Source organism: Ochlerotatus camptorhynchus, unplaced genomic scaffold, assembly GCF_037179485.1.
Source record: "Ochlerotatus camptorhynchus isolate MF236.1 unplaced genomic scaffold, CSIRO-AGI_Acam_v1.1 ptg000176l, whole genome shotgun sequence".
Taxonomy (NCBI): Eukaryota; Metazoa; Arthropoda; class Insecta; order Diptera; family Culicidae; genus Ochlerotatus; species Ochlerotatus camptorhynchus.
Genome location: NW_027040666.1, coordinates 1,610,665 through 1,637,471, shown reverse-complemented (window position 1 = coordinate 1,637,471; position 26,807 = coordinate 1,610,665). Strand labels below are relative to the sequence as shown.

General features: G+C 37.8%; 1 protein-coding gene and 1 long non-coding RNA gene across 6 annotated transcripts in view; one reads left to right on the top strand and one right to left on the bottom strand.

Annotated features, from left to right (window-relative positions):
* Window positions 1-26,807, top strand: part of Sema1a (semaphorin 1a) — a 464,598-nt gene that overhangs the window by 263,757 nt on the left and 174,034 nt on the right. The window lies entirely within an intron of this gene.
* On the bottom strand, window positions 5,349-6,146 carry LOC135701695 (uncharacterized). The gene is made up of 2 exons (XR_010517652.1): window positions 5,992-6,146; window positions 5,349-5,883 (listed from the first exon to the last, which is right to left on the bottom strand). It is a non-coding gene; the product is annotated as an uncharacterized LOC135701695 (long non-coding RNA).

The following is a 26,807-nucleotide window of genomic DNA, read 5'->3' as shown; positions in this document are numbered from 1 at the left end:
CCAGTCTATTTCATTTTTAGGAAACTGGTTTTCGGTATTGAGAAATTGACTAGCGGTAAAACCGGTAATGAACGAAAAATGCTGCTCATAATCATAAAATATGCAGTATTCCTCCCATAAGTTATGAAACCGATATGATTGAGCTCACATACAGGGTGCGTGACGAATTTTTGCAGTAAATTTCAAATAGTAATTTCTCATGCTTGTGCATCATGATTTAGATATATTTGGCAGCACTGGATAGCTTATACTGTTAGGTGTAAGATTTAAACAAACAATGTTGAGTAAACGTAAAGATGTCGAAACAAGAGAGCAATCTGTCAGCCGTTGTCGCTTTGTTGCGCGCCGGCGTATGCATGAAAGAAATAATTCGGTCGGTAAATGTGTCTGAAAGAACAGTGTATAATATTAAAAAAGGCTTGGGAAAGTGATAAGACGGAGCACCTGCTCATACTGCTAATAAAGCACAGAAATGGCTTACGGAAAATATTTCGTAAATTTGGGAGGAAAAAATTTGGCCCCCAAGCAGTCCCGATATCAATCCGTTGGATTATTTTGTATAGGACGTCGTCCAACGGGATACCAATAGAACCCCTCACACCACACTTAAGTCGCTAAAAGCTAAAATCAAGGCAGTGATGACATCTATGGATCGAAACATTTTAAAACGTGCATACTGCAGTTTCCGGAAGCGTCTAACTACAGTCGTCGAAAGGGAAGGCAATTTTTTTGAATAAATCTAGAGAGAGCTGGAATTAGGGTGAAACAGCTTTTGTAAACAATGACTTCTATCGATGATTTCTAGGAACTCAAGGCACGCCCACGCAGACCAACATATCCATCGGATAGGAGAAGTCTTTCCCCACCTGATGAGGATGTTGGTTTGCGTGTGTGAGCCTTGAATTTCCAGGAATCATCGATAGAAGTCATTGTTTACAAAAGCTGTTAGGCCCTAATTCCAGCACTATCTAGAAATTTACTTACAACTTCCATATGTTGCGAAAGAAAATAAATCGCACAAAATTCATTGCTAGAATAACTAACTGGTGTATTTTTTCTCAAATATGCCATTTACTGCAAAAATTCGTCACGCACTCTGTACATATATCCCATGCGTTATAATATATATCTATAAATGAGCCTACAGGCACAGACAAACAGATGTAACACTTCATTGTTTATCTTCGTTCACGCATTTAACGGTTGATTTGAATATTATCAGTTCCGCGAACTACTCGCCGCAGCGCTGGCATCGGATCACTTCGACGTTTCTATACATTCTATAGAACTTTTATGCAATATTGTTTGAGAGTTAGCGAGCAAGCTTGTTTTCCGCGAGAAGCCCGAGAGATGTCGTTACTGAGGTCCTGTGTTTTGAGATACTATGTTTTCAAGAATAACTTTGTCAAAGAGTTACGTCTGTTTGTCTGTGCTATAGGAATGTATATTCCATATACCACGTGATCAGGAAAAGCATGTCTTTTTATACCCCCTTCCTCCCCGTGAGCAAGCGTAGACATAAGCTCTACCTCTACCAACAATCAATACGAAACTAACGATTTTAAATTGGCTCACCACTTTAGTAGCCTATTGGTCCCAAGCAAACGATTAACGTACCCTATTCTAGTTGAAATTCTATTACTACACTATGTTTGTTTTGATTCGCTATGAAAGTTTGACAGATAACATCAGGGGTGTGTGGATTCATGCAGAACATGCAGGGGTGAGTGAAATAGCTTGGGACTGCTTGGGACCGTTGTTCTGGTACTGAGTGAGCCAAAAATAATAATGATTTTCTTCGGGACCCAGTGGTCTTAGAGTTACCTCTATGCCTCTACCCCCTCTCTTTTGGCCACGTGGGCTTTCTTTTTTATCAAGTTATCTCAAAAAAATCGTGCTTAACTTTCGTTTTGAACTTTAATTTTTTAATCAGTAGGTTTTATAAAGAATAACTTTTCAGGCAAAATAGAGTATTGTCAACAAGTTTAAGGAAAAGGATCAAATAAATGTCCACTATAGGTGCATTATATGCAGTAACTTTTTCGGTAATAAAAGCGCTATATAATGGAACAGTAGCCGACCGAAAGTTGAATTGGGTGCCTGGGAAGACCACGAAATGCTCACAGAAACAGCGCTATTTCGATTGTTCAAATTAGCTCGAAACAATACAACATTAAATCATATTCACCTAGCAGTGTTACCTTTGCTACACAAATTAATTAGTGTTCAAAAAATATAGTGCATGTGACAATAAATCAGATAAGATGAATAGAATTCAATTAAAGTTCTGAACGTTAGTGAACGTTAATGGCATTTATTGACAACAAAGATATTCCAGATTTCTTAAACTACAGAGTTCTTCGGGTAAAATCATGTTCCAATCAAGCCAACAAAAGACAAAGATAGTACAATTTATGAGTAAATATAGTATACTTAGGGATGAACCAAATGGAATAAATCCAGATGGCTATAACAACTATATCAAAGACTTCAATAAAAGTAAGGGTTAATGTCTAGTTTGTGGAAATGTGATCGATTATAAAGGCTCGAAATCCTTGAAGGCGAAGTCAGCGCATCCTTCAAAGTTCATCATAACTGTCTTGAAAGTTCCGTATCTTTAGAACTCTTACGATATAAGTAGTAAACTTAGGGATCCACTCATAAACTACATTAGTAAAAAATCCAGATAGTGGATTGACGTTAAGCATGTAAACCGTTAACTTCAGGCAATCAAGTAATAAAAAAACATGATAAGTTAAAGTACATAACTCTTACTATCAACTATGGTCGAAAGGTATAGTAGCAGTTTGGAATGCAGCCGGCGCCGGTGGTGTAGTAGTAAGCGTGACTACTTTCTCACCCCAATGGATCTGGGTTCAATCCCAGCCAAGGTCGGTGGGATTTTTCTGAGGCATAAAAATCTCTGGTCACGTCTTCCTTCGGAAGGTATCGAAGCTGCCTTCCTGCACATTCGATTGCCGTCAATGGATGGCAATCGATGTCCGTCGGTGATTGGCACTAGATTGCGGAACAGAGACCGACGTTAAATAAAGGAATGAAGCTTGGAATGCACAGTTGTACACACCAACTGCTCATTTGTTAATAACTTTTCACTCAGTTGTTGAAATATGTTTTTCTTAAAAGTAATTGATAGATTAGAATCACAGCTTACTATAGATATGCAAAGAGTAGGTAAATCTTAACATTTGAATCAACACCAATGATTTTTTACGCTTAAAGCCCGAGATGTGCAGCGAGCATTCCTCACTTCATTTTTACAACGCAAAAACAAATACAGTTTATTACTAGAACTCAAATCTTCTTTTTTTTTTACGTATCTATAACAAGTATAAACTATATTCTATCTACTACTTCAAAAAGAACTATGTTTCGTCAACTGTGTTCAAAGTTATTAGCAAATGAGCAGTTCGTGACCAAAACTGTGTATGCCAAGCATGCCAGCGTCTCCCATGCCCGTGTCTCTTTGAGATCGTTAAGTTGACGATGACGGGAGCGCAGACAGTGGTAGAGGAAAACAATTTCAAAACCATCGACTTGAAGCTTACATCAGGTGCCGACTTGAGTATGTAACAATCGATAGAACCGTTCCGTACATCGGAGGTACATGAGCGAATCGACGAATATTCTTCGCTGCATACAGCGTAAATATTTACGTTTTTTTTGACAAAACTCAGGTAATCATGACAGATTCAGACGCAGTAGGTCCTTTTGTCGGTGATGTTAATATTTACACGTCGTGCACTGAACAATTCCTTTTGCCAGTGGAGGTGAGGGGAAGCACACCTCACCGCACCTCACCAACGGGTGAGTTTCGTAAAGGGAATGCTCGATCCGTTTCGTACCTTCCTTAAAATTGTTTTTTGCTCCCTTTCTACTTTCTGTACACAATATTCACGCTGCCGTACTATAACGGAACTATCAACTCATCAGTCGTTTAAAATGTTCACTTTAAGTCTGATATTGACGTTAAGCATCTCCAACTAATTTTTGTTGTTCGTCCTTTAAAAAAACTAGGCCGGATTTTCTTTCCCCTTCTTTCCTATGAGTCACGTTGCATGTTGATTAACATTGAAACACGGAAGAAACGAAGATAAAAAAAATATTATAATATCATAGCGTATAACTACATTCAGAAAACTTATTAGCAAGTTTGAATTTTTATGCAACAGCACGCATTTTAAGAATTGGGAATTTATATCAAGTTTTACCTCAAAGAACAACTTATGCGATAAATGAACTAATTAATAGAATATTAATGGCTATAACAAATACTGTGAGATTATTGATGTGCCTTAATTATGACAAATATTTACTGCAACAGGTAGACGTTAAGAATTTTGTTTAAATAAATGTATGCATATGAACACAGAAAAAAAAAAGTTGTTGAATATTACATCCAAACAGCTGCACAGAGGTCATTCCGCTGGAGGTGTAATATTAATGTTTATTTATTTAAATATTATTTCATACGTTGTACGATGTATACCGTATCCATTGATGTAATATTGTATCTGATTTTTGCTATTACAACATTATTTCATACATCTGCTTGAATTACGTTAATCGATATTATTTTTTTTTTGCTATGTAGGTACGCTGATTGACGAGATAAATAAATACATAAACCATAAAGCGCACAATAACTTTGTTTACCCCGATGCTAACCTTAAATAAAAGGGACGAGCCTGTGTTTTCGTTTGGTGCGTGTTTTTACGATACTGATTTTTTTATGATAAGGTTTATTTTCAGACACACCGTGCCGAAGTCGTCATTTACCTACAAGCATGCTATCTCATGTATGGTTATTTCTTTCGAATTGATTAATTTCATTATTTGGATCTATTTATTCTTCATATGTCTTCATGGCTACCAAATTAAACATGAATTGAATTTTGTAAAAAAAAGTCTTACTTTACAAACACATCAGTTTTCTTCACTGTGTTTTACAAGAGCCGTTGCTTATCTTTTGCGTTTATGATTTAAGAAAAAAAAAATGTTACAGTGGGTCCACAAAAACATCGAAACTATCATAATTCATTATTATCGCCCCAAATCCCTGTCGCATTGACGGTGGTTCGCAAATTGTGCGTGCGCTTTTCGACATTTGCAAGTATTGAGAGCTGACCACTTCTTCTCCAATCAATTGGGATCGCGAACCCATACAACCACATCCATACATCTACGTGCACATTGTCATCGTTGCCTTAACCCACATCAACGACAATCTATAACGTCATTAATCCGAAAATATTGCCACATTTAGCGGGGTATTACGTGCGGAATTGTAGATAAGCGAGGGGCGGTAGAATACAAGCACTCAAAAATAATTAATTTCTGTGTGACAATTTTATTGGATCAGCTTCTTGAAGTCATGTTTCCCGTAGAACTTGCTGCCGCTTCCAAGGGAACCGAATAGAAACTGCTCTCCGAGGGCAAGCACTGTCAGAAGCAGCAGCGCGGAAATGGTCGATATCAGATGTGTCACCGTTCGACAGCCAGATTTTCTCATAAGCTCGATAATATCCTTTGGAAGTGCCATCTTCGAGACGTTCCGTGCTTCGTTTCGTCTTTGTTGAATTTTCTGCTTCTCCGAATATTCTCCTGTGTGAAATTTTCGTCTGATAGGTACTATAGGCAGCTTTTCGTTGTTCAGGCAGTAGATTTTTCGTCCGTTTTCCCGATTCCGGGAAGAGTCACGTAGAACGAGGGGTTGGGTGAGTCAGTTGCGTACGGCAAAGCACGAAGCCATGGGTTGGGTTATTATCCCTCTTCAATCAGCAGACAGCGGCGCTCCATTTTCGAGAAGCATTCTTCCAAAGCACTCAGCCTAAGATAGACATTTTGATCCTTTGTGGCAAGCACCTGTAAGTAACACAAAATCACTTACTTTAAACACTGAACTCTTACTAAACAGTACACCTTTAGCAATATAAAAAAAAAACGATTAAAATATTATCACACTAATTTCACCTGCACCATATCTGTTCAACGTCTGCGAAAGCACTGACCGATCGTCGGCTCAACCGGACAAAGACAAACAAAGTTGGACAGGAATGAACACGTTTGCAAACGTTTGCTTATTTTTGTTTTGGTTTTGCTTCCTTTTCAACATATCTTCTCTCGGGATAAGTTTGATATGTGCTTATAACAGCTTATAACGTTCTCATCGATGACCGAATAAAAATAGCCATAAATTTACAATAAAATGAAATACATTTTGTTGTTGACGATTAACTCTATTGTAGTTGAATAGTATTTGTCAAATGATCTTATTGTCGCCACAAAAGTTTACAATATATTTTCAAAATTCTCAATATTATAAAAATAATAAAATTTATTGTAATGAGATCAATTTTGGAGACCGAGAAAAATCATCTTTTCTATGGTTAAGATACGTAGCAACCACCCTCATCTATTGTGATAGTCATATTTACAATAGATTTTATTGTGTTAAACAATCAGCTATATTATATTGTTCGTGGCAATACAATTAATGGTTACTATAAAAGAGTTTATAGGATTGTAACCAAGATTGCTTCCACTCACTTTGCTATAAAAAATTGATTTTCAGAGTTATGAAATCATTAGAAGCTATAATGATATGTTCACACTAACTTTAGATTACTGGAGTCAGTAAAATTTTACTGGGTTTTTGAATTGCGGATCGCCCAGTAATCATAACATAAATAATTTGCATTACCGATCTGTCCGTAAAGTCAATCTGTCAAAAATAACTGTTCATTCAGTAATTGGTTCGAGTTGCGTATACTGAAAACCCAGTATTTTCTTTTTGTTTATTTTGCTGCAATTTAACTGAGAAGACAGTTATTTGGTTCATTATTAAACCATGTTACCCAGTTATATTAAAAGTACTGAATGTACAGTAATAAAGCATGAATCCTGGTGCAATTCACCGTTTATAATATGCCAATTAATATGACGAATTAATATGACGTACCCAGGAATAGCGCGTTGACAGTGAAAGCAAACAATGCAAACATCCATTTTGTTAATCAAAATTTGTTGGAGATCAAGGAACTGCAAAAAGAGTAAATAATAAGTGTTGGTACCAACGAAATAGTTCTTCAATTTCACTGTCGAGTTTTCTAAGTTCCGTCATGATATAATTAAAATTTTAACAAAACTGCGCGATTAAACACTTGCTCCCGGATTTTACTGAAGCTAAAATGGCGGCGGGAATAAAATTTACAGGTTAGAGTTTTACAATTCGTGGTCGGTAAAACAACGTGGCTATTTTGCTGACCAGTCAGTAAAAAAATAAAGACTACTTTGTGCACAGTAATTATTTTTACTGACTTTTCGTGAAATCACGAAAATTTGGAATTTAACGACTTTATCAGTAAATAAATATTCTGTGTACAGTATTTTGCATCAAACGATACAGAAGTTCAGTTTGTGTTTTACAGAACGTCGGTTATTCACCTGATTTAAACTGAATTTTCAGTAAATCTTTCGTTTTACCGTGTAAGCCCAGTACAAAAAATACCGAACAACTAAATGCTGGATTAGTGTGTTGTTCTTGTATGTTACTACACTGTTTGAAAAATTCATGTAAATTTCTGTGAGATATAGCGCACATAAAATTAACGCTAGATTCGGGATAAATTTACATGATACTGCGTGTAAATTCAAGTGCAATATCGTATAAATTATAAATATTGTATGCAAGCTTCTAAACGATTTCGTTGTTTATGTCAACTGTAGCTCACAATTAAACGAGGGGAGATTTTACACGATAGTTAAAATTCAGATTTTTTTCTCTGTAGAAGGGGTTGTAAAGTATTAGTTTGACTCATAAAACATGTCAATTTCGCTTTCAGAGTGTCACAATAAGCGATTTTAGAGTGAGCGCTCACGAATCGTAAAATTGGCAATCGTGACTCTCTGAAAGTAATATTGATAGTTTTTTTTTATGAATTAAAGACATACTGTACAACCTCTTCTTGAAGATTGCATGAACTTATTATCATTTTAACGTTTGATGATTTCATAATCCCAAAAAACATGTTTTATAACAAGTGAGTGGAAGCAACCCTGATTGTACAATACTTTCTATTGCTATTGTATGCTGTATTTTTATTCGGGGAATGCAATCTTCAGGTGCTTTGACTTCTCACTTAGAGTGAGTCATCTTTGTTTTGGTTCTTTTGCACAACTGCGAAAGAGATCTGAGAGAGAAAGAAAGAGAGAGAGTTCATGGTTACGCTACTTCCAAGTTCTAGTAAACCTTATAAGGTTCTCTCTCAAGTCTAGGTTGTCTCTCATTTACACATTATGTGGCAACGTAAGAAAATAATCAGTAATTCGCACTGTAGATTGGAATAATCTTTCTCTTCAGTATAATGATTTTTTTTTATTAACTGGTGTTGAACCTGCTAGAAGTTCAATCATTTGTTATTAATTTACGTTATTTTTATTGAAGATTAGCTTTGAAAGCAGCAAACATCGAGATTACTATTGTATACAAATGCATCCAACATCTTTTTAAGAAACGAAAAAGTATGTGTCAGGCTTCCATCAGAATTCGTAATCGTGCTCAGTGACATTTAATTCGATTGTTTTGACTTTTTTCATTCGCATTTCACATCAGTTTGGAGGCTGGTTTGGAGGTTTGTGTGAGACGTATGACACACTTAGCACTACATCAATGCAACGATCGCGAATAGAGTTATCTACCACCGTTAGTATTAGTGAGCAGTTTCACTAATACAAGCATTTTACTGGTTGAAAATAAAAAAAAAACAAACAATTGTCAAGTCGAACGCTTTGAAAGCTGATTTCAAGAACAACATGTGAAAAGGGCATACAAGCTTTTTGTAAACAAACCTTCTTATGCCTTTTTCTCGCCACCCACATGCCACCCACGCAAACCGTCAACATCACGGGATAGGGGAAACTTTCCCATCCCGATGATGTTGTTGCTTTGCGTGGGCGACCCTTGGTTGGCGAGAAAAGGGCCTACAAAGGTTTGTTTACAAAAAGCTTGTATGCCCTTTTCACATGTGGCTCTTGATTTCGTGGTTGAAAATAATGAACAAATCGATTATACACGGCTACACTAGCAACGTTGTATTGGTGAAATCTTGTGGCAAGAAGTCAATGGGAGGAAGACTGGTTTCAATAAATATAAAGCTGAGTTTAGACGAGGCAAGTAAGTTGAATTAAACCCAACCCCCCTTCCCCCCAATGTGACGGTCAACATTCAAGGGACTTGGGACTAAAAAACGCTGGACATCGACCATATTTCCGGTCTACTGGCGACAACTCTCTGGTGAGACAACGAAATCTCCTTTCCTTTCCGAATCCTATTCTTGGACAATGTACCCAGCCCAGTGGCAGGCGCGTATACAACATGTTATACCGTGACAGCGGGCCCAGCACAGCAAATTAAACGATTTGAGCCCGGGACATGCTGCCTACTGTCAAACGCTGCTCTTGGTATAGGCCTTGTCACTGGTCTGAATGTACCCCTCTAACTCGTAGCCTAGAGTATTCGGCCTAACTCCTACTAGATATAGAATTAAGCAAATTTCGTTACAAACCATGAACAATGAATAATCGGATCCATAAAGCCAACGCGATTTAGTAAACTAATAATAAAAATCCGTTCATTATTTTCGCAGTTCAATTGAGTTGAACACCGACTTGGATCGTGTAAACCGGGCTTACATCTAAAATTTGTTTTCGTTGTTAAAACAGGTGTGCGTCATAGTTTGGACGCAAAATACTCAAAACGCACTACTCCAGCTGGATGGGCACGGTGAGTCATCATTAGCATCACCGTCAGAAACCGAGATAACATCGACTGAAGAAGGTGGCTCGACGATAGCTGTTTTGTTTTTGGTTTGCCTGCTTATGAAATCGAGAGTCTTCGGCTATGGCAAGCCGTTCTGCAAATTCCAAAGAATGAATAATAATGATAATAACCATAAGTTTTCAGTTGCAGAACATGTTCAGGTTTGCTGAGCCGTAAAATTGATGTCAGAGTCTGTCCATCCGTGTGTTCTTGTTAGGGCAGAAAGCGAAAGAGAAAGTTACCAAACAACCCAGCTCAACTCTCGTTTTGGTTGTCTGTTGGATTCTGCGACAGTCACTGGGATTGTTCTGACTCATCATGCTTTTTAATGGCGTTTCAAGAGTGACAAAAAATCTTTTCCCGAGCTACATTCTTCGCATTATTTCGTTTATTAGCATAATTATTCCTAGCAAATGTTACTTCCATAACGTATCCGTGCGTATATATGGGGTAAGTTGAAAACCGAAATCAGGAAGGGATACGGAAGGGACGGTGAATGTCAGCTTGATGCTGCAACTTCTTTAGCATCGCACGGTGTGTATTGTCGTTACAGTTGGAAACGGAAAAAAAAACAATTTGTGAAAATAGATTTTACTCTCGTTCTGTACGTTATACATAATGTCGTAAGTAGTGCGCATTATAGCGCATCATTGTAAGATTACAGTACACTACTATGTATAAGGTATAGAATGAGAGTAAAATCGATTGACGCTAATGGCTTTTTTACAGTTTTCAGCTGTAGCGGCTATACAAGGCGGAAAAGAGAAGTTTATCTCATTTTATCTAAATAAAAATGATAGATTTAAGAAAATTGATGGGCCATAAAGAAATAAAGAATCAAACTTGAGAAAAAATGTGTAAACAAATATATAACAGGGAAGAGTAGCCTGTATCTGATTGTTTGAATCTTACAATTATAAATTTGTTTATTACAAATTTACACTTGCATATAAAAAATAATCTTGAACTTTATATCAGAAAGTCGAACAAGTTTCTATTTCATATTATAAGAAACAAAAAATAGCCACTTTTCGCAAACCGTGTTCCAAAGTGCGATGGCAGGGGGGACCCACCTCATTATTTCGAGCTTTATAATTTGATTAAGGAAAACGAGCAAACTTTTCGTCTCCACCATCTTTGCGGCAACGTTCCTCGCTCCTTTAAACCCCGCACTTTAATCGACGAACTTTTCACTTCCGTCTGTCAAATATTTTACGCTTAGTGGTAGATACCCATTGAAAAGCGAGGAAGCAAATCTAAAAGTCAGGCTTATGTGGGTCACCCCAGGCCAGTGCATGAGTCCGTCCGTTAGCATCTTCTTCTGGTTACTTTCGTACTTTGGCCAACATCTATGAACCCACTCTCGGAAAGTAATGTGTTAAAGCAGAAAAGTCACGTTTTGGTTGTCAAACAAGTATCTGGGTTCACATGGTGACGGCGGTTCTGGTAGAGGCAAAGATGCAGGGCGTAAAGGTTGCGGAGATCGGAATCTTGACGGTTAGGGTTTCTTCTATCTATAAACTTCGGTGTAACATGCGATAACGATGGCGAGTAAAACATACGGCAACAAATATTTCGACTGAGTTTTAATGTCGTTATGGTACTCATTAGCTACTTCCCAACTGGAACTAGCCCGGCGTAGCCAGTCGTCATCTCTCAGCGTATTTAAATGATCAGTGGATTTCAGAGAAGCACAGGGAGTTTAATCGTATATTAGCGAATCTCAGAAAAAGACAGAGACCTAACAAGAAGTTTTAGAATCCCTGATAGGCTTTACGGATAAATTCAAGGGCAGAGTTAGGTGGGCAAGAGATCGATTGAGGTTTTCGAAGCCCGTGAAAAATAAATCTCAATGTTATGCCACTTGGTTTGAAGGTCTTTCAGAGCCAGACTTTCTCCAAAAAAAATCACAAAAATTAGTGGTGTTTTCGAAGAATTATAGGCAAAAGAGTGTTTCGGGATAATAAATTAAAACATTTGTAACAACTATTGGGACGTAGAACAAGAAAATGAATAGTGCAGGGATAAATATATTTCTGGGCATGATTGTGTTGCTTTTAGAAGTGCGTACGCATTAAGAATATTTCACATATTTCTGTGAAATTCTACCAAAATCTCAACAGCTGAACGTTCTATAAACAACTTTTGCCGTTGCCCCGTTGGAGGCAAACAACTAGTGGAGATGTCAGTGGAAATACAACTGATGATAAGATTCAGCTTGGCACATACCAGTGGGAAGCCATCTATGGAAGAAATTGCGATTTTTTTTAAATCGCTGGTCGTAGATTCCACTCAGATGATTGCTACATATTGCGTATGAAAAATTCATGTAAATTTATGTGACATATAGCGCACCCATTATTATAGCTAGATTTGGCGTATTATCGTGAAAATTTAAGCGCAATATCGCATAAATCAGCAATGTTGTACAATTTCGTTGTTTATTCCAACTTAAAATTAAACGAGAGGAGATATTACGCGACAGTTGAAATTCAGATTTCTTTTTCTTTTATGTTCATCTGCCTCGATATTTGTGTGATCAAATTGAAAGAGGAAGTGACGTTAAAAGATATAATACTAGAAACGCGGATGGAATAAGAACATCACATTTCTTGACTTGTGCTTCACAGAATTCATTATATTTTAAAGGAATAAATGTGTTCAATTCGATGCCTAGACACATTAAACGTGCAACAACATTAGCAGAATTTAAGAGGCATTGCATTTCACACGTTAAAACTTTCTTTGAACGGTAATCCACTGATTTTGTTTTTTGAATTGACAAATTATGTATCTTGAAGAAGTTATCTCTATGGATAGCTGTTATAACGACTTTTTAATAATTATTGTAGCACTGCAAAAACTATTTCTGTTCGCCACGATGGCGATGACGGATTTTTAATATTTGATTTAATAGTAGCAGATTTAAAAAAAAAGTAGTCTGCAAAGATTTGAGCCTCGCGCGCGTATTACGAATAGAGGACTGAATTTAACATTTGAAAAAAAAATGCAATTTTGAAGCTTATTTGGAAGATACCTTGAGTTAGTAATAAGTTTTCTGGCAAATGTTGGGGGTTCGTGAGCATTCCTGACATTGCTGAAAATTATGATAGCATCAGATTGCGGGGTTGCTTGTGTAATAGGATACTTTGTTGATTGTTAACTCTTGATCGCCTGTAATACTTATGAATATTTTAGGTGGACAAAAAGGCGAACCAACACATGGACGCCTAAGCTTTTTCACATTTATATCGCTGGGAAGCAACTGTAAACTCTAGAGGGAATTAATATCTGTAAATGTAACCAGTTCGTTTTTTGCTAACCTGGTTAAAATGTTTACATTTAATTATCTTAAAGATAAATCGTCCAGCTTAAACCTTTGTAGGGGGAGGTGGGACCATCATCATCATCATCATCTAGTTCAAATCAGAAGATTTGATGCTTCATTGTGTGCTTCACGTTTCCTTTAAGGGAACGCCGCACTAAAAAAAATCACATGTTTTCTAATTTTCTAAAGAAAATTTATGTGCAAAAAAATGTTTTGTAAGTCATCATGGTATAAGGTTGGACTCAAAAAACCACAAAACATCGTCTTTTTGGTTTGCTGAAAGTCCAATATTTTTTCATGATGAGATAGAAACAAATTTATACAGGTAATTTTCTCAAGAATCTAAGGAAGAAACTGATTTTTTTTTTTTTAATTTTTGATAATTTTCTCCAATGTTTTTAGAGAAATAAAAACGTCCCCAAAATATTTTTTTTATTTTCGGTGCGGTAATCTTCCCCTTAAGGCACCTAATAGGGCAAATATTTTAAGGGGTAGAAGATCGTATTTGTGATTCAAAGTGCACTTGAAATACCCACATTACGTATTTGAAGCAAAAATGTCAGCAGAGGATCAAGTTTCTCCGTTCAATTTGTAACACATGGTGGGGTGCTCATCCGGGAGACCTCACAATGCTTTATAAAACAACAATTCTCCCTGTTCTAGAGTACGGCTCTTTCTGCTTTCTTTCAGCAAGAAAATGTCTTCTAATAGAATTGGAACGTTGTCTGCGTATTACTCTCGGCTGTATGCACTCAACGTATAACATGAGTCTCTAACACCTCTCCAGAGCCGTTTCTGGGAGCTCTCTCTCTCAGAATACTAATCAAGTGTGGAGTGACGAACACACTTATAATTGCAATTTTTGAAGGAATTCTTGTGTTGAACATACAACCTCGATTTATGAGAATCTACCACGACTACATATAGTCGGCTATGTGTCTTCCTTATTATACTTCAGCACGTGCTCACTTCACCAATCGCAGTTCCTCAATTGAATATGATCTGACCATGAAACAAGCAACTATTAGGATTCCCGATCAACTTCGACCTATTATTATCTCACGTATTTTTACTGAAAAGTACCAACACGTCAATTGCGTGAACAGATATTTTACAGACGGGACTCGTCTCAGTGGGTCCACTGGCTTCGGTGTCTTCATTGAAAACTCTAGCGCCCCCCGAAAACTTCACGAACCTTGTTCCATTTTTGTTGCTGAGCTGGCAACAATCAACTTCGCATTGGGGATGATTTCCAACATGTCCGGTGGATGAAACCAGGTAGGCACTCATCTTATTTCCTTTCAAAGGTAAGGGAGCAGATGAATGTGCTGAATTTTATGACAGGCATATTTCACATGATGAATTTTACCATTTAGTGCGCCAGAGGTCAGAGTACCCTTTCGAGTTGGCAAACCGATTGGGACAATGGAAATCTTGGACTGTGGTTACATTCAATGTTTCTTCGACAGCGTGGTTTAAAGGCTTGGACATAAGTCGTGACTTCATTCGCGTGGTGAGTAGACATATGTCCAACCACTACTCGCCAGATGCGCATCTCCATAGAATAATCATCGAGGACAGCAACATCTGTCGGTGTAGAAACGGTTACGATGACGTCGATCACGCAGTTTGGTAATGTACGGATAATGATGCCCTATGTTCCTATCAGAGATGTGTTGGCAACCCGCGATCTATGCTATATGCAGTTGATTTATGTGTTTCTGCAAATGTCTGGTATATGAATTTAATTCCTTTGTCTTTTGTTTCTCTTGTTCCCACGTCTCGATGAGTCTCATCGTCGCCTACTGGTCACAATAATCGGTCAAACTCTAGACGAATCTAGAACCGCACTACCGTTTATACCGGCAATGAGACAACAAATCTTGACCCAAGATCCTCCATTGATCCTATCCTTCAACAATGTATCCCTCCAACTCCTACTAGACATAGAATTAAGTTACATTTAAAAAAAAAGAACAATGAATTATCGGCTTCGTAAAGCTTAGGCGATTGAGCCTTCCAAATAAACGAATTTGATAAAAAAAAGATCATTTTAACCAAAAAAAAAGTTCTACGCTTATGTTCAAATATTAAAGATTACTGAGTTATTGAACTTTTTTCTGTTTTGGCCTATGCTTGCCATAAATTAGCTCCAACTTGAAAAATATGCTACTTATCACAAAATTATCGCCTCTATTGGCCTTCTTAGAATATTTCCTTCTTAATAGTGTCCTTTATACTTGCATTTAGTTACAGATAAGAGATAAATATGTCTAAAATTAATGTTTGATTACGTGTTTTTTTTCTAATTATTTCAAAAGATACGTAATAAAGTGTATTGTTTTGTCTTTCCAAAAAAGGCCTCTCAAAACATTATACAACGCTCTCGTTGACAGTTTTGTTGAAATTTTGTTCTAAACACATCATATTGGGTCGTAAATTAACGGTTGCATAAAACACGAAATCAATCCCACCGTGTGTGAGTGTCCGCCAGCACTTTTGGAGAATACCTACATGTTTGTTTTTTGCAAGCTTTTTTTGGTTTTCTCTTCTTCGTCACACTTATCAGACCGTCACTCCGCGCGGCGATCAAGTGTGCTGTGCGCGCTGCATACTTTTTTGACTTCAAATGATCTATATTTCAGTGCCAACATTTCAAAGGGGCGTAATTGCATTTGTAAACAATGGCTTTAGCCGTCGATTTCTCGCGAATCAAAGCTCACTCATGAAAAATAATGACACCAGCAGGTAGAGGAATGTTTCCTCTACCAGCTAGCATTGTAATTTTGGAGAGGTAAGATTTCATTCGCGAGAAATTGACGGCTAAAGTCATTGTTTACAAAAGCAATTACGCCCCTTTGAAATGTTGGCACTGATTTCTTGAGTTTGTGTGGTTTACATGTATAACTTATCAAGTGACACAGATGCGTCTTTTCAACTTTAGTTCCTTTGAAATTTCAATTATTATTAATTACAGTTCCTAGTCCTATCAGGCCTGTTTTAAGAATGACCACCTTGGTGGGATTGTTTTGTTTTAAATTTGAAAAAGGAGACTACTTATAACTACTATTTACAACTATAACTAACCTACAACTACTATGTACACCTAACCTACTATATACAAATTGCTTATCAAAGCATGTTCAGATAAATTACATTTTCGTGCAAATTTAGTCTTAATTTCGTTAATTCTGGAATCTATTTTGGCAAGAGGCCGGCCTTCGTGTAAATTTGTTATTCTAGTGTCGAAAGGACGATCAAGAACAATCCTCAGCACTCTATTCTGAGCTGCACGCTGCATACAGACGTTCCACTATTTTATGACAAGTCGTTGGTGATTCAGTGGAAGGTGGCAGTTTCGCCTATGCAGCAAAACACCACCATCATCGCTGTGCTCTACCTTAAGTGACCTTAAGAAGCTATCCAGCTGTATAATATTGACCCTACTCTTCCATCAACTGAATCAAATGTCACTAAACGGTAACAACATATATGCAAGGGAAGGGAGGGTCCATCAGGGCACCCGATTGAAGCAAATTGGATAGGTAGAGAGGGATTGTCAACTTTTTGTCGCTAACATTTCGTGAATAGAGGGCGGGCTCTTTTCCACACTTATGATGAATCCTTTCGGGTGAAGGCTTGTTCCTTTGCTAATTATACAATCCTGATTGCTGGAAGAAGATTCTTATATCCCCTGTGGGTTTCGCGAAAGTGTTTCATCCCTCGTTCAGGCATATTGTATGTGCCGTGATGTGATGGTCGATTCCCGCTCCAGCTGGTAGAACTTTTCGTTATAGAGCTTTTTGACGTTTAATCAGCGCACTCTAATGCACCATTTAAATTAAAGGAGTGCGAGCAAGAGGGAAACAGATTAGTAGGAAAACAAACCATCCATTCATCCCTGTGTCACAGAAAAACAGACATAACACATTGAATATTTCTCACTGTAAAACATCGTCGCTAAAACATTACCGCCATCTGTTGAGTACACTGTGGTGGGCACTACGCTGAACAGATGGTGGTAGTGTGTAAACGACAAACGCAAGGGAATGGACTATGCGTGACACAGGTGGCGGTACTACCAATTACGATACTTTTAAATTTATCGTTAAATGCTTGTTCGATGAACAACTTTCGAGTGTTATGTCTGTTTGTCTGTGCCTGTGTGTTAGATAGAGAAAGACAATTAAACGTCAAAAAGATCTATAGGAAATTTTCCTACTGGTCTACTGGGTGTTGTGTGTTGTCCGTTGTCTAGTGTAAAGTGTTCAGTCTGTGCAACTTTGGTTGAAGACGGTGTCAACTGTCTTTTTTTAAATGGCCGAATTTTAGCACAAATATGAATGATTGTCCAAAACAAACACAAAGTTTCATTTGGCGCTGCTTCAATGTGACTTTGTTAGCTCAAAATACCACTTTCTCGGGAGCAAACATGTCCGAATATCACCAAATGAGTCCTGGGCACTCAATATAACCACCATCGATCTTGTATTCGAAATCTGATGTGATTTAAGGTGCCCCAGCATAGGTTTTGTCTAAGTTAAAAACTGGCCACTTCTCCGGAGCACGGGTAGGAAGCATTTAAATGAGTGCTATTGTTATTTTCTTTGAACTCTCATGTAATTTGCTATGTCGTATGTTGGGTTTAACTCGTATCAAGTCAAGTTTAGTCAATGTTTGACCCATATACACCGGAACATGTTCCGGACAAATCTCCGGAAACTGTAGACCAAATCCAAACGTATTCAATAGCTATCGGATCAATTCGGTTCAGTGGTTGCCGAGAAACGTGAGCTGTGTGTGTTTTGGTCCATGTCGGAAGCTGGTCACTTCCCCGGGAGCACCCGGAACATTACCTGGTGTGGCCAATATCCAATAGCGGCTCACTCACCACCATTCACCTGGTTTATGAGTTCATTTCATGTGTTTAAATGTGTCGCATGATGTGTTTGGCACGTTCCAGGTCGTTTCTAGTCTTAAGCCCCGTATACAGTAGAACTGCCATTTCTCCAGATCCAGTTGACCGATTCTAAAAATAATCAGTTCTATGGAACCATGGTACCCTTCGTTTGCCGGTTGTTGCGTTCAATTTGGTGCAGTGCTTGCCGAGAAACACGTCGTATTTTATTTCGTCACAAACACATACACATGTTCCAATCTCGTAAGGAAACTAAAGGAATTCGAAAAATTGTGAAAGCAGAATCTATCTACAAGTGGCAGCAGGAATGGGATTGGGAATGGTGTAATAATTCTTTAAAGTAGGTACTTTCCGCTGTTTGCAAAATCAGACTCTAAACTATCCATACATAAGTGCGGGTATAATATGAAATTGACTTGGGTGTTTTCCTCTTACTATTTTTACAGTATTAAATCATATCTACATGCACGTTGGTATGTATTTTCAAAATTAATAGGTACAATGCTATCGAAATTCAAGTATTTGTAGCACGAAACCACCAACAGCGGGGCGAATCCTACATGTTTACTATCGCACTCATCCACCAAACATCGCGGTTGGTTTTGGACTCATCTCAATTGGAATAAGCTCTTTTAATGCTTATTTACGATCGGATTTACCGAGTGGATTGGAATTACAATCCTTATCGAAGCATGCAATCATACGTGGCACCAAAAAATGCTCTGATCAATTAACCAAATTAAAACTGATGCTGGTACTGTTGATACACAACCGGCATCGTAATGTTTGAAATTATATTCTCGACCTTTGCCATCACCCTTGAATTAATGCTCTCCGGAATGTTTCCAATTTTCTTTATTAGTATATTTCAGCGAGCTGCTCTGCTCTGTAGACTACTATGGAAGTGTTCAAAAATGTGTCCCTTCATACACACTAGGGTAGTTCGAATTTTGCTCCACCCCGCTCTTAATCGATTCCAAATCAGGTCCTAATCATTTTTTCCAAAATTAAAGCTCATTTAGATGCAAACTCGCTTTTTGAAGTCTATTTGGAAATTACAATAAGAAATGTTAACTTTTTGTTCTCATTGTCCTAGCCCATCGCCATAATGATATGCGGAAAAGTTTGCTATCTGGAAGTTATGATCAGGACCTGATTTGAAATCGATTGAGTGGGGTGAAAAAAAACGATATTTTGAACCACCCTAATATGCACACACGCACACTCACACACATCCAGCAACGTCATTAATTTTACTCTATCATTTTCAATTATTCATGCACGCTTCCATAAATCATTGTTGATACTGTAAACTTTGCTCCATATCTAGGCTCACTTACTTACACGGTGACATTCTTCTCGTCGTTGTCGTTTTCTTCGCTTGGCAGCTATAACCATATTTCTCCTCGTATGTACCTCTACCTACATCTGAACGTTAGTGCTGATGATGGTTGGCGGAAGAGGTGGGATCGGTTGATGAACTGGCAAAGGCAGCAGATGCCAACGCTCTTCCGTCATTGGATTTTGGTATGGAATATGGCACTGGGACACGTATGTTGTCGAGGTTGCACGGAGACTATCTTTCAGGCGTCGACAGCGATAAGATGAACACACACCTGAGAGAGAGAGAGAGAGAGAGAGAGGGAGAGTGCTGAGCAACGGGTGGATGCTGTCGATGCAGCACGTGCAACTTGGGTTGGCTGATGTAGTGATGTCCCACATGTAGTGATAGATGAGCAAACATAGATCAACAACCAACGCCCTGTGGAGTGGCTCTTTTTGGGACATTAATACAAAGTTCCGAAACGGACGGAAGGGGTGGTAGTGGAATTATGGCACGTCAGGAAACAGGTGTCTGCAGCAAATTCGTTTGTGCTCTATTTGTTCTTATTGATTGAATAAGGTCTATCAAATCCCGCACGTTTAAAATTGTTGTACTAAGTGTGCTTGTGTATACAGGGGAATATGAAATATTTTGCTTTCACAGGTACATAGTCTCGACCGGTGTGTATATGGAGAAGCATTGTAACAAACAAAAAATAGACATTGCTAAAGCTTTCAACATTTGAAAATAATCCACCGAGGGATCCCGAGCAACTCTTTTTTTTTTATTACTATTTTGGCACATGCCACATAAAAAAAAGGACCTTAATTTTTAAAACAATTACACATCTCAGTACTGAACTTGATCCTATAAAATTAATTTAAGACTTCCAAAAAAATACACAAAATATAAGTCACATAATAATAACTCACAACAATTTGAGCGAGGAGCTCATCTACAGAATGACTACCGACTGGAAAATTCCCCTCACGTTCGTAATGTGTCTTTATGAGGGTTTTGTGTCTACCATACTCCATTTTTTTTTCAATTCGTTTATGTCAAAAGACTCCATCGCGGAAGCTTTACGGAGCTGATAATTCTGGTCGGAAGCATTACAAATATTACTTAAATCTACGTCTCTATGGATGGGACCGATTACTGATGGTTCATTCGAGGTTAAAAGGTTTACATAATTTAGGATAAGATCAAGGGAAGAGCTCTGAAATAGAGATTTGTTGTCTTATCAGAGAATTGTCGCCAGTAATTGTTGCGGTTCTGATACCGTTCGAGATTCCGGCTCCAACGTACAATCAGGTTCCCTATCAGCCATGTTAGGTCAGTTATGCATTTTAAGGCATTCTATAGTCTATATCCGGCAAAAATAAGATACTTGTAAAGTACCACAGATCATGAGGCTACACAGCAAAAAATAAATTTTAATATTACATCCAAGAGGATGCACTACAATCATGTCGAAAATCTCATGCAATTTGTATGGCCACAAAAATAAACAAATGCAGTAAAAGCAGCGTAATGTCTGTTCATGCACTGTTTTAATGATAGTTTTGTCCTTTTTGGCAAGTAATATTACACCATATTTTTGAATTGCATCCTCTTTGATGTGATATCAAAATTTATTTTTTGCTTTGTAGCTTCTGGACGTTAAATTTTTCTTCCGATCATCGACGTATGCCTGTTCTTCTTTTATTTGGGTCCTAGTGCTAAAAACAACTACGAAATAGTATGAAAGATCACTTTAAAAAAAAAAGTCCGTTCAAACTATGACGATTAGTATTCATGCCAATATTGTTCAAAAATCAAACCAGCGGCAATTTGTTTTTTCTAACTTTATTAAATTGATTCTAAGCCGTAAAAGCATAGGCAAAGGTAAAACACAAATTAAGCTAAAACAATTGTATGCTGAAGTTAAATTAAAAAATATCTAGCAAAAACACTAGGGTGGAAGATAAATGTGGCTCAGTAGGAATTTTTGAAATCAGAAATTATACGAAAAGCAGCTAGTGGTCTTCAAAAGTCATTTTCCTGTCCGCTTGTCTGACACAGCAAATGGAAGGTCAAAATGATGCTTTGAATCAAACATGGAACAGCTTGCAATGTATTGGAATCCATAGATTTTTTTTTTTTCCTTTGCTTTGTTTTTCCCGTCGATCTTGTTTTCCGTGCTGAGCACCAATGCTACCGACGCACACCTGGACCCTACCTATCGACCCATCAACTCATGAACCGGGGACCAACGGCTTTACTTCCCATCCGAAGGAAGGCGTGATCAGAGATGTTATGCCTCAGAACATCCCGGCGGCGCCGACTGGGATTGAACCCAGGCCTGCTGGGGTGAGAGGTAATCACGCTTACCACTACACCACCGGCGCCGTTAAATCCATAGATTTTGTAAAATGTTATATGAAATAACTGCAATAGAAATAACTTGGTTTGTTCATTCGAGTGTACCGTTTTCTTGGATGCAGATAACTTTATGAGATATATTTTAGAAGAATACACTAAACGTTCGCAAAGCGAAAGATCATTAACTGAAATGTGTTTTAACTTAATGTCCGCATGCTGAAACCAGTTTCAGTTAAAGGACATTTATCAGGCAAATTTGTGCAATTGAAAATGTCGAGATGATCCAGATTGTAACCAAGATGAATACTGATGCATTTTAAATCCATTTACCAAATAAAATGTATATCAGTTAGCGAATGCCTTTCGGTAGATGAAAGTAAACATGAGTATACCAGTACAGTACACCAGTACACTTATGAAAGTGGCCTTTCATGAAATTTTACTCATACTATAAAAATAATATTTTTTTGATCAGCCTTGAGAAAAAAAAGGAATTCATCATTTTGTCATTTTGATAGAAGTTAAATATGTTGTTGAATGGAGAAATGTTAAGGCCCATTTTAAATTGACTTTTTAACAATTTTTTTATTAGAAAATTTATCCGATAATTGTCAGAAATGAAACTTATATTTAAATTGACAAGCTTTGCCTTGAAGAGCTATACTATTTATTGCTTGTGGGTATATTTTTTTTTCAAACTCGACGGAGTAAATTAGGAGTTTACTGCATACATTTTTAAGTCCAGTTTATGTGGATAATATGCAGTGTTTTGAGCTGACCATCGTTCAATTCACAAGAATTTCTGCCTATAATACCCAAGGATTCAAACCTTTATATGTTTCTCAACTACGGTCAATTGAACATTTTTACTCAAATCCCTAACACAAAGATCGACTTCAATTACTTTGTACAAAAAAAAACATGGAAAGGTTGATCGAAAAGGCAAAGAAGGGGCTTCACGAAAGGTATTGCAGGTCGTGAGGCTGCTTAGAATGCTATATAGACCACCTTCAACCAAGCTGCTTAAGCCTTAAATAGCCTTTTATCAGAACCTTCGGTTCCTTGGCCACCCTTTACACAAAATTACAGCCCGATACTTTGTAGAATTTAATTAAATGAAGTTTGAAGTGAAGGTTAAATGCTTATCCTTGGTATAATTGTCTGCTCATTGTAATTTTAATAGTGTAATGCTTATTATAAATATTGTCCACATTTAAACTAGTAATATTTTGGATATTCTTACTATCTAAACACTAATCCAGTCAGTATGGTTTTACTAGTTTTTTTAATTGCGGAAAAAGTTTAAAAATTTGTGGAAAACTTGTACAGACTTAGTTCTGTTAACCCAATTTAATGAAAAAAATAAAATTTGTCGAATTTATTGATTCCTTACGGATAACGGTCATTCGAATATTAACCGACTTTTTCAGCAATTCAAAATCCCAGTAAAAAAAATATTGACTCAAATTCCGCTTAGAAGACCGATTACATCGATCGATAAAAGTAAGGTTTGATTCAATTCAAGAATGTTTACGCCAGATTTTTTTTTTGTTTCAAGCCATTTACGATTTTATCTTAAGACCGATATCGATTATGCAATAATAATCAAGCTCCACAGGTTCATCTACTTGCTTCTCTACAAGCACTCTCTGAGTTTTTTTGAACTGTAGTACAAAAGCATGAATCACTCGAAAGAAAACGATAAATGGAACGAATTGCTCCAGCGGATTTCATTTTTCGCCTTATTTAACAATTTAATCGTTTTCCCTGCCCCGTCACATCCGTTTTGCCGCCGTCCTCCTGTATTCGCCGAACATGTATGGATGTGTGTGGCAGCAACAAAACGCTTGAGCTTCCTGTTCCGCAGCGAGCATTGCTTTATTTCATATCCGATACTTTACCAACCCCCCCGCACCTCATAAAATACGAAAAATATACTCGATACAGTTTGTGATGTATCGAAACTGTGAAGCTGGAAAAAGAGAGGGACTCAGATTCCTCCAACTTTAATCGATTTTCTCGGTTTTAATTTGATTTCGAATCCGGTGGGCAAATTGTGCAGAGATAAGACATTTCTGATATTTTACTTTGGTTTGGTTGGTGCAAGCTGAATTGTTCATTCTATGCCAAGCGTATTTCGAAGATTCGAACATAATTGAGATGGTTTTAGGGATTGGGGGAACTCCCTTGAAGCACCATCGTTCCCAATTACGCACTGGTTGTCAGAAATTGTTTCTGACTGGGCGAATCCTGATGATGAGGGAAGATTAAAAAGAGATCAATTGAACGGAAATTAATGATTTAGGATGAATTAGGGGTGGGTTTGGGCACCCAATTAACTTGTCGCAAGACGACGATCCCTACCGATGTTGAGTGGTCTCTTGAAAAGTTAACCGTTGTTACCAAACAAAAACTACAAAGGAATCGCGCGTCTCACGGTAAAATCAACTACTTTCGTCACTTTGTAGCAATTTGGTGAACCCACTTACTTAGTGCCATATTGTGCGGCAAAATGCGCCATCCTTCAATTTCGTCGTACAATGGCAATCTAAAGAGCGCTTTCACCATTATCATCATCATCAGCATCAACGGAACGGAATCCACATCAGAGACATTTCGAAGTGTCTACGTTTGGCTTGTCTTGTGGGAGGTATGGGACCCACCATTTGCCACGAAGAGAGATGCTTTGGGAATTGAAATGCACCACACCACACAAAGTGCATCGTCGGTTGCTCTTTTCGGTGTCTGAACCGTAGAACGTCATTGGGATTTTGATTGGATCCATTCTTTGTAACAACTGTCATCATCAATGCCTGGCCACTTTGTGAATGGTTCATAGTACAGAGCTGTACAGAACTCAAGGGATGCTATCGTTCTTATGGTGGCGGCTTCATTGATAGAAGCCGAATCCACACGACGAGTTCAAATGCATCAAGAATCATTACATGCAACAGTGCTGTATTAGCAATACAGTCCTAAAGAAGTTTCGAGTCGCCTGCCACCTATGAACGGGACTTAATCCATGCCACAATTGTTGATGGGCTAAATTAAGTGCCATGGCTTTTTGATCTTATTTTTGTAATAATAATCACTTTAAGACTGATCAAGTTCAATTACATGTTTTCTAGACACGCTCATGAACTTTACATAGGGCAGCATACCGACATGATAGGGTAACCACTATAGCGATCAAACTTGTCAAAATTAACTAAACTGGTTTTACAGCTTCGAAAAGCAAACGTAGAGTAAGGTGGGGCAAAAGTTCCACCTTAGTTGAAAAAATTAAAATATCTCAAATACAAGCATTTGAAATCAAACTATTCTCATTCACAGGATCCCTAAACCCCTTTTCTTGCAGAATGGTTTCATTGAGCTTCAGATATTGAGCTTATTTTATCCAACTTCCCTCTATTTCATTGCATTTGTCATAGATATCTTAGCTCGGAGTGATACACGATCGACAAAATGGGCCTGGTTTGGCTCCACTTTGCATGGAAAACTTCCGCTGAGGATAATTTTGCCGACATGATGAGAGATGCTTTGGCTTGGTCAGATCCCAAGATGTCGTACATGTCGGTAAATAAAATCAAGAAACGAACACGAACACGAACAGATCTGGAACACGAAGACAACACTGATGAAGAATGAAATGACAGCGATGATGAAATTGAAAATATCTAAATACATTTTTTTTTAGTGGTTTGAAAGGGCTCAAATTATTTGTTAAATTCAAAACAGTTGTGGCATCGGGCAACAAGAGAAATCATTTGTTTTTCGTTCAACGTACTACCTGTGGAAAACGCTTACAAAACTCACCAACTGCAAATCTTACCAAACTGTGGTGAGATTGAGTTTAATGATTTTTGCTTTACACCCGAATGCAACCGAATCTTCCATAACGGCTGGCAGCAGTCCCTTCGTGTCTGCTATCGGTGAAGATTTAAAAGAGATAGCTAACTATACTTTCTCTTACCAAGAAAACGATGTGAAACGGAATCATTTATGTGTCGAGTCAGCTCTCAGCTTGATTTTTGCGCGTTGCAAATAGTCTCGCAATATCAAAGGAGCGTGTAAAATCAATATCAAGCATGATATTCTGTTCCAATATCACGTGTGATATTGAGAGCGTATGAGAGCGGAAAAATATTATTTGCTTGATGATTTTGCCAACACTGGTTGTGAAGATCTGTATTGCTGACATCAATGTTACCGGCGCCAGAGAGGCAGCTCCCACTCCTGGATCCTACCTATCGACCCATCAACTCATGAACCGGGGACCAACGGCTTTACTTCCCTTCCAAAAGAAGGCGTGATCAGAGATGTTAAGGCTCAGAACATCTCGGTGGCGCCGACTGGGATTGAACCCAGGCCTGCTGGAGTGAGAAGTAATCACGCTTACCACTACACCACCGGCGCCGCTAAACACATCTAGATGTAAAATAGCGTCTTATGACTGAATATCACATCAATTTCTGAAATATATGTCATGCTTTTAAAATTAGGTGTCAAAAAACATAAAATTACATGACCAAAAACTGAAAAATAAATTCATGACAGATTTTTTATGTCCATATAGATGTAAAATTACATGATGCCTAAGCTCGGCGACAACGAACCTGAAAGTAGTAAAGTAAAGCATTGATCGACATCGGCAACGCACGTCGCAGTTTTATCGCGTTACGGCACGGTATCGAAAAAAAATGAGTGTCTGGTGCAATATATGTGGTTTGGGCTGCGCGAATTCCAAATTTTATAAAAATACACATCCGGCTACATAGAAATTTACAAGTCTTTAAGTGCGCGTTCGGATGTGAAGTGATGTTTAAGTCGTTTGTGGCATATAGGCAGCACTTGAGGCAGCGCTTTATTGAACGGCAGAGTAAAATTTCATGCAAATGTCCGATAATATCCTGCAGTGTTAGAACAAAAGATTTTTAATCAATCACTAAACGTGCAATGCACCCCATATCCACAGGAGAGCCTTTTTTGTTGCCCGTTGAATTGCAAAACCATTCGCAACATCAAACAGCTTGAG